Below are 9,892 nucleotides of genomic sequence, written 5' to 3'. Positions count from 1 at the left end.
ATCTATCTATCTATCTATCTATCTATCTATCTATCTATCTATCTATCTATCTATCTATCTATCCCTGCATCATCACACAATGTCATATTTAGTTGTTTATATTGGTCTTTTGATTACTGCTACTGAACAATATTTTAAATATTTTAAGTCCCCAGGACAAATATTCTCTGGTTCCATATAGCATTCAAAACTGTTAAAGGCAAGCATCCTAGGTAGGGTTGCTTAAAGTACTTAAAACAATTAAAATATTTTCAATACAAAGAAAGTCACTTGCTATTGTGATTAATGAGGCCTGGTTGCCATGGGGTGATTGGAAGGTCACTGAAAATATTATGATGGCTGGTATCATTTTGAAGGTGGATTCAAGACAAGCAGCTGTATCAAGGTTGAAACAAGGGACCAGAGGAGTGGGAGCAAAGATGGTGGAGAAAATGCAGAAACTCACCTGAGCATTCCCCAAACTCTCTCCAGACACCTTTAAATAATTTCCTAAAACAAACTCCGTAGCAGCAGAACTCAAAAGAGGAAGGGGTAAAATAATTTTCTAGCCAAAGACAACTTAAAAAATCAGCTGGAAAGGTCTTTCACATTGGAGTGAAAGTGGAGTACAAGCCAGTGCAGGCTGCAGCAAGTAAAGACCTAGAAGGGGCCCCAGCAAACCAGGAGCTGTTTTTTTTTTTCACTGAATCAGCAGTAACAGTGGTGGCTTACAGATCTCTCAGCCCACGTAAGGTAAGGGGGTCAAACAACTGTCAGAAGGAGATTACTGGGGTCTCCTTGTTGTCACTGAGGGAACAGGCTTCTGTTGCTTTGTCCATAATCAGATCTGGGCCCCAGTCCTTGGTGGCAGTCCCAGGGCAAGGAGAAGAAATAGCACACCATAGTTTGGAGTCACAGTTAAGCACGGGACTCTGTCACATTTCCAGGGCAGAAAAAAATACTTGTATTCTTTGTAAAAGAAAGCACAGGCCAGAAGTAAACATACTACGCTTTAAATAATACCACCATGGAAGAACTGAAAACTTGAATTTGCCTATACATATTTCTAAAAACAGCTGCAAAAAAACCCTTGATACTTGGGACAGTGTGCTCTCTACCCTGGAAACAGAGTCCTATTTTAGCCAACAGCTAAATAAAATTCAAGAAAGATACTGGAAAAATGAGCAAACAACAGAAAATACTCTGACTAAAGAAAGTTACTATGATGACAATGAAGATCAAATACAAACACTCAGAAGACAATAAAGTAAAAACTCATACATCAAAGTCTTCAAGAAAATGTAAATTGGTCTCAGGCCATGAAAGAGCTCAAAAAGGATTTTGAAAACCAAATAAAAGAGGTGAAGAAAATAATGGGGAAATAAATGAAAGCTATGTAAGAAAATTATGAAAAAAAATCAACAATCTGGTAAAAAAGGAACAGCAAAATACTAAAGAAAATAAAACCTTAAAAAACATATGAGGCCAAATGGTAAAAGAGGTGCAAAAAGACAATGAAGAGAAGAAAAATATAAATGTCCAAATTGGCCAAATGGAAAAAAGACATAGAAAGTTTCTTTAACAGAAAATCTCCATTAAAAACAAAACCAAAAGTCCCCCTAGAAACAGAATGGTTAAATGGAAAAACAGGCACAAAAATTCACTGAAAAATATTCTTGAAAATTACAATTGAGGAAATGGAAGCTAATGACTTTATGAGAAATTAAGAAAAAATAAATCACAATCAAAAATGAAAAAAGTAGGAGACTGTGAAATACATTACAGGAAAAACAATTGACTTGGAAAATTGATCCAGGAGAGGTAGTTTCAAAATTATTGAACTACCTAAAAACTATGATAAAAAAAGAGTCTAGACATCTTGTTTCAAGAAATTATCATGGGAAATTACTCTGAAATTCTGGAACTAGAGTGTAATATAGAAATTTGAAGAATCCACTGATCACCTTCTGAAAGAGATCCCAAAATGAAAAGTCCCAGGAATATTATAGCCAAAGAAAGGTCAAAAAGAAAATATTGCAAGCATCCAAAAATAAACAAGTATCATGGATCCACAATAAGAATAATACAAAATTTAAAAGCTACTATATTAAAGGATTGGAGAGCTTGAAATACAATATTCCAGAGGGCAAAGAAACTAGGATTTCAACCAAAAATCACCTACCCAGCAAAAGTAAGTACAGTTTTTCAGGTGAAAACTGGGCATTCAATGAAATAGAGAACTTCCAACCATTTTTAATGAAAAGATAAGAGCTGAGTAAAACACAAATGACTTTCAAAGATAAGACTTGGAATATATATAATAAAAATACATATATATATATATGTGTATATATGTATATACACATATATAAAGACTCAAGAAAAGCATATAAAGGTAAATAGGAAAGCAACTCATAAGAACCTTAATAAGGTGAAGCTGTTTACATTCCTATGTGGGAGGAAGATTCTGGTAACTCATTACAAACTTTCTCATTATTAGAGCAGTTAGAAGGAATATATATATATATATGGATGGATGGAGGGCACAGTTTTGAGATCAATATGGAGGGATGATATTTTTTTTAAAAAGTTAAATTAAGGATTGTGAGAGGAATGTATTGTGAGAAAGGGAGAGGTAGAATGTGGAAAATTATCAATCGCACAAAAAAAGAAGCAAGATAAAGGTTCTATAGTGGAGGGGAAAATGGGCCAGGTATCAGGGAACACTTGAACATTACTGCCATCAGAATTGGTGAAAGAGGGAAGAGAATACACACTTATTTTGGTATAGAAGTCTGTCTTGGACTACATGAAAGTAGAAAGGGAAAGGGATAAAAGAAGGGGCAGCAATAGAAATGAAGGAGACACTTTGGGGGAGATAGCAAAAGTGTGATATTAAAAATGTGATATTGTGGGTTTGAGTCAAGATGGTGGAGTAGAAGCACAACCTCCAAACAGCTTCAGTTTCCACCTTCTGCAATGAATGTAAAAAGGGGACTCTGAACAAACTTTGGAGCTGCAGAACCCACAAAATGACACAGAAAAGCTAATCTCCCACTGAGGACAGCACAGCCAGCCTGCAGGAATCAGCCAGAGCAGCACTCTGGGAGCTGAGCCCAGCCCCACAAGGATACTTTAGCCCTAGGGCAGACTGACCAGCCCCCAGCCAGATGTACTCCAGATCAGCAGTAGCTGTGGACATTTTGAGAATTATCAAAATATAGATGTGCAGGACAAAGTGAGAGGTCAGTGCAGTCTGGACTTTGGGACCCAGTAGGTGGAAGTGCATTGGCTTTTGCCCCTGGGGTGAGAAACTGCTGAGATGCCAGAACAGTCAGCCAGAGTCAAGTGGCAGCTTCTGTTCCCGGACTGCCGAGTGTAGGGGAACCAAGCGACCAGTCTGAGGAGTAATAGCTCTTGCTTTAAACTTCTTGGATCTGGATTGCAGTCTAGGGCGGAGGTCCTGGGGCATGTATACAGCTTGACAGGGCATGTGGAGACCTCAGACAGGGCACCTATCTAATACCTCCAGCAGCTGAGAAAACCCCAGGGTTTGGGATGAAAGCTCCCATATCTGGTGGCAGAGTCCTACTGTGGCAAAAAGCCCAGGGGTCAAATGACTGAGGGGTAACATGACCAGGCAAAGGAAATAAAGCGGACAGAATATTCCAACATTATACTACCATTTAGGGGACAAAAAGGAGCAAAGCATGGAACAGGAGGAAGACAGTTAAGTCAGAACTCCTGCACCAAAAGCTTCAAAGGAAAATATGAGCTGGTTACAGGCCATAGAGGACCTTAAGAAGCAAATAAGAGAAGTGGAGGAAAAATTGAGAAGAGAAATGAGAATGATGTAAGAAAATTATGAAATGAGAGTCAACAGCCTGACTGAGGAAAATTATACCTTAAAAAATAGACTAACTCAAATGGCAAAAGAGGCTCAAAAAGGCAATGAAGAGAAGAATGCCTTAAAAAAGCCAAATTTGGCAGATGGAAAAAGAATCTTAAAAGCTCAATGAGGGGAATAATTGCTTCTGAATTAGATTGGAGCAAATGGAAGCTAATGACTTTATGAGAAATCAAGATGCTGTTAAACAGATCCAAACAAATGAAAGAAGAGAAGGGATTGTAAAATATCTCATGGGAAATACCACTGACCTGTAAAATAGATCCAGGATATTAATTTAAAAATTATTGGACTACCTGAAAGCCATAATCAAAGTAAGTGCCTAGAAATCATGCTCTAGGAAGTTCTCAGAGAAAACTGCCCTGATGTTTTAGAACCAGAGGGCAAAATAGAGGTTGAAAGAACCCACTGATCACCTCTTGAAAAAGATCCCAAATAGAACACTCCTAGGAATATTATAGCCAGGTTCCAGAATTCCCAGATTAAGGAGAGAATATTACAAGCAGCCAGAAATAAACAATTTGAATATTGTGGGAAAAAATCATTATAACCCTGGATCTCACAGCTTCTACACTGAGGGATTGGAGGGCTTGAAATATGATAATACAGAAGTCAAAGAGCTGGGACCAAAACCAAGAGTCACCTACCCCTCAAAATTGAGTATCATGTTTCAGGGGAAACTATGGTAATTCATTGGAACAGAGTACTTTCAAGCATTCTTGATGAAAAAAACAAAGTTGAATAGAAAATTTGACATTCAGATACAACAAGCATGAGAAGATAAACAGGGAAAAGAAATCATAAGGAACTTAGCAAAGTTGAACTATTAACATTCCTATGTGGAAAAACGATAATTGTAATTAATGAAACTTTTCTCAGTATGAAAATAGTTGAAGGTAATAGAAATATATATATATATATATATATATATATATATATATATATATATATATGAGGCTATATGGGCATATGAAAACATATTTAAATATGTGTATATATGTTTTCAGGTATACATTGATAGAGAGCACAGGACCAATTTAACAGGAAGGGATGATACTTAAAAGGTGAAATTAAGAGGAGAGAGAGGAATATAATGAGAGGAGACGGGGAGATACAGTATGGGGTAAAAAATCTCCTAAAGAAGAGGCAAGGGAAAATTGCTACAATGGAGGGGAAGAATAGGAAGGCAAAAGGGAATGGGTCAACCTTGTTCTCATTGAATTTGGCTTGGGGGGGGGATGGAATACACACTAAATAGGGTATGTCACCATACAGGAGAGTAAGGGGGAAGGGGATGAGAGGGGGGATGATGGAAGGGAAGGCAGGCTGGTGGGGAGGGAAGTTGGAAGCACCCACTTTTGAAAAAGCATGGGATCAAAGTAAAGAATGGAACAAGTGGGAGACGGGATAGGAGGGAGGGGAATTATAGTCAGTCATTTACAATATACCTACTATGTTATTGTTTTTCATTAGCTACATATGTACAACCTATACTGAACTGCTTATCTTCCCAGTAAGCATGGGTGACAAGGGAGGAAGGGAATGAATCTTTAATTCAAAGTTTTAAAATCAAATACTAATATATATATATATATATATATACATATATGCTATTATTAATACTATTTTACGTATAATTAGGAAATAAGATATACAGGTAATGGAGCATAGAGATCCACCATGCCCTACTGGAAAAGTCGAAAGGGATAAGGGATAAAATATGGGATAGAGCAGATTGGAGAAGAATATATCCTGTGGGACTGCTATTTTGAGGCGGTGGGTAGGGGAAAAATGGGGAGATAATTTGTAACTCAAAATTTGGTGTAAATAAATGATGTAAATCAGAAGTTAATAAAGCATTTGAAAAAATAAAAAAAATGTGACTTTAAAAACCAGGAAAAGAAAATCTAAAAGAAATTCATAGTGTGTCTCCCATTAGATCCTTAATACCTTTAAAGGAAGGGACTTTTTTTCTTTCTTTGTCTTTCCCAGTGTTTAGAACATTGTCTGCCACATAGTAGGTACACTAGCTATGTTTTTTGACTTGTCTTGGGATGCTTTAGCAATATAATACATACATTAACTAAATATGATAGCACATGTTGGATTCCATTTCCTTAATATCCCAATTCTGTTAAGGAGACAGGTGAATTTTCATAATTTTCCTTTAGGGACAAATTTGGTCATTATACTTTATAACCCTAATTTTCTATTTTTGCTGGTTGGTGGTGTTTCTATTTTTATTAGAGTTTTTATGCAAGCTCTGTTCTTGTTTCGATTAGTTATGTTTTGTGTGTTTCCATATATTCTTATTTATTATTTCTTATGAGGAAGCAATATTCCACTACCATAATTTATTTAGCCCATTTCTTGCTGATGGACATCTACTTTGTTTCCTTCTCTTTCTACCACAAAATTGCTACTATGAACATTTTGGTGTATATATGATGTCTCAATCTTTGACATCTTTTGAATATAACCTACATTTTAGGTACTTTATTCCATAATTCCAAATGATTTTCCAGAATGATGGTATCAGTTCACAGATACAATCACAGCATATTAGATTGTAGACACTGTTTAGGGGCACAGGACAAAACAATTGGAGAAACTAGGGGATACACTCCTGTGAACACTTCTACATATCACAATGACAATACAGAGAAAGAAGCCTGAGCCGTAAATTCTCTGGACAATTCTATTAAAGTGTGCCTCTCATTCTCAAACAAGCTCTTTGTTTTTGACATTCCCTTGACCCTCACCATAATGCCAACAGTTTTCATCAAAGAAATTTGTCCCTACCATCTTCACAAAGCATCCAGCTTTAGCCCTTCAACACCTCAACAAAGTCATCAAATATGAGCTACTTTCTTTAAATCCAGTCACTTTTCATTCCAGCTATTCCCAGCAACAATGGGAACATCTGCTAGAATGTTCTTTGTGTAGCACATGGCTACACAAAAAATGATTGATTTCCATTCTGCATCCCAACCACAAAGCACTACTCTTTCCTGACAGTGCTAGTGGTAATAATAATGAAACATAAATACCTCCACTGGATCCTCCCCAGACATCAGGGTAGGAACTTTTATGGGTACCAGAAAAAATATAGAATAAATACTATAGAAAGAACATGATAATGATGGGAATGTTTTAGCTAAATCATATGTGTCTTCTCTTCCATGGCCTTTTCAATACTGAGGAATTAAAATTGCTTTTCTGTTGTTGCTTCTAGTCCTCCTTTATCTTCTACTGACAGTCTATAAAAGGGAAGGTCTGTATGAAAATTATAATTTGTTGAGGTGAACCAAGTGTTGCAGATCAGCTGTGTCCTAGGTCCTCCTGGGCTGTTCAGAGGGCACTGGCAGTATGAATGATAGGTGTTCTATTTAGGAAACAGTCATAATAAGTAGGTCCATTTTGAGAAAATTAGGATCCACATATAGCAACTTTCTGAAAATAGAGAGTCAGGGATACAGGGTCAAGTTCTTCACCATTTTTATAGTGTCATGAACTTTTCTGGCAATCTAGTGAAACCTATGGACTGCTTCTCATAATAATATTTTTAAATAATGTGACACACATATACATATTTGCATCTAATGGTAGCCATCTCTAGGGTTGGGGGGAAGGGAAGAAAAAATTTAACATCGTAGTTTTGTTGAATATTTTAAAATAATAGCAAGTTGTATATAGTTGATTTACAGTTTCATGTATAATCTTTTTTATTGTACTGTTATGAAATTCTTGTTTTTTCAAAAAAATTAAAATTAAATTAAAAAGTATAAAACAAAATACATAAGATTCTATGGGAAATCAATTATTTTGAGATGTGTTTTAAAAATCATAAAATAAAACAAGTTCCCATATTCTTAGTTAAAAACCCTTGATGTGGGTGTAGGGCACACTAACTTGTATTTTCTCCCCTTCTTCAATGCCCATTCCATTCCCTACACTCCTCCATAAAATGGTGACAGAGTAGCCTAATTCCAGGTGCATTATTCTCACTACCAGTGACGGTTTTCTACCCATCAACAGCAGGCAGTCCTTTAGTAACATAGAAACTATTTTTTTGCCCCAGAAACATTCTTTCCCATTAGCATCCACACTCCATGTGCACACCCACTTCCATTTTCCCTTTGTATAAAATTGCAAATTGCAACCCAGTTTGTGCCTATGCAGAAGGTGTATGCTCTTCACCATTAAACACTTCTTTAATAGGTGATAATTCTGGATATGGTGAGGAAAGTGAAATAATATGATTTCTAGGGAAGAGCTTTGCTGTTTATACTTCAGGACTTTTGCCTTATTGCCTCTGAATATCAGAGCATATATTTTTCTCAGCTTTAGTGACTGAGCACCATAGGCATTTTGGACTCTTTGGGATTTCAGTGATATTTCGCTGGGAAATTTAACTAAACTAAATGCCAAATTTAAATCACTTCATCCCATCCTGGAAGATGTTATCAAGGTGATCTTCCTCAGGCATTTCTTGGATTGTTCCATTTTCTTGGTTTAAAACCTTCAAAGATCCCCAATTGCCTATTAAATAATGTTATCCTCCTCTTTCCTGGTTCTCTGCCTTTGAGGTTGCTACACTGGAGGCTTGCAATGGTCTAGCCTCTTATCTCCCTAGAAAACTTTGCTGTAATATCTAGGTTAGGTATATTCTCCATGAAACCTTCTCTGATCCTCAATTTACTCTTTTCCCCCACTGTACCCTCCCCCCCCAGCTATAACTATTTTCTCTCTGGTTGAATGTCTAATTTTACCATTGGAATTTTATGTATGCTACATAGTGTTACTTGCATGACAATCTATACTGGATTGTAAGCTACATGATGGCAAAGGCAATTTATTATTTCATCTTTATATATCTGGAACCTAATGTAACATTTTGGGCTTAGTAGGTTTAGGTATCTAAAGACTCAAATGAATAAACAAAACAAGGTTTAAGCTTCTTGGTTTGGCAGTGAAGGCTGTTGGTATTCTAATTCTCTATCACTCCCCAGATGTGACCTAACTTTCAGTCCAAATCTACCATATACCATTAGCAAACCCATGATCATACCTTTCTCTTTCCTTCCTCTGAATATTTCTTTATACTCTTACATCTGATTATTATGCTCTTTCCTCTCAAAGTTGATTCAACAGAATCATTGTGCAGTTCCTTCCATCTAGCAACCCTCTAGAATGTAAATTTCTTTGGGTTAGGGGCTGCTTCAGTTGTGTATTTAAAAGTCATTTAGCAAGTGTTTGCTGTCTTGAACAAATTTGAATTGTTTCTCTTGAAGTTTCCCTAATTGATCTGCTTTTAAAAGACATTGTGTACCATGGACAGAGCACCAGCTTTTGAATCAAAAGATGTAGCTTGAAATCCTGCTTCTCTGTTATTTAGTAACTCAGGGATCTTGGGCAAGTATTCACACAATAGCTCTGGACTTCAGGCTCATCATCTGTAAAATTGATAGTTGTATTAGATAGTATTTAAGGTTCATTATAGTTAGATCTATGGTCTATTCCTATAGTGAAAGAGCCCTACCATCTCTAAGCCACTTTCATTATACTCTAAGTGAGGAACCTAAATGAAAATTAAGACAGAATCTGTGATGGCTTTTAAAATGCAAAATATATCACCAAAAACTTACCTCTAGAATTTTAGGGAACTTATAAGACCACTATTCCAAGATATCAGTTTTTCTTAGAGCCTCAAGGAGGCCTCCTCACCTGGGAAAACAAAATATTTCTTTTAGAATAAGGCTGATGTTAAGATAGGGATGAAAGCTTGTCACTGTTCACAGGGAACCTATTAATTGAGAGAGATTGATTTCACAGCTCAGAAAACTGGAACCATGAAGCTAATTGGTGCACCACATTTAGGAATCTCCCACTCAACTCTTAATTCATTTCAGGTAACCAGGATTTTTACTTTGACTTCAAGTCAAAACAGACTTCAAAATTTTAATTATGTTTTAAAATATGCTTTGGTGGCTTTTTGTAAACAAA

The 9,892-nt window shown here is 36.3% G+C and overlaps 1 long non-coding RNA gene across 1 annotated transcript; it reads right to left on the bottom strand.

The window, feature by feature from the left end:
- Nucleotides 1-7,262: 7,262 nt before the first annotated feature.
- On the bottom strand, nt 7,263-9,615 carry LOC138171834 (uncharacterized). Its single transcript, XR_011170974.1, has 2 exons — nt 9,535-9,615; nt 7,263-7,339 (listed from the first exon to the last, which is right to left on the bottom strand). It is a non-coding gene; the product is annotated as an uncharacterized lncRNA (long non-coding RNA).
- Between the last annotated feature and the right edge of the window lie 277 nt (nt 9,616-9,892).

This window comes from Petaurus breviceps, unplaced genomic scaffold, assembly GCF_028583685.1.
Source record: "Petaurus breviceps papuanus isolate PSGF00001 unplaced genomic scaffold, PetGlider_PUasm1.0 47, whole genome shotgun sequence".
NCBI lineage: Eukaryota > Metazoa > Chordata > Mammalia > Diprotodontia > Petauridae > Petaurus > Petaurus breviceps.
Note: the sequence above shows the minus strand (reverse complement) of the source record. Positions and strands in the feature narration are given on the sequence as shown.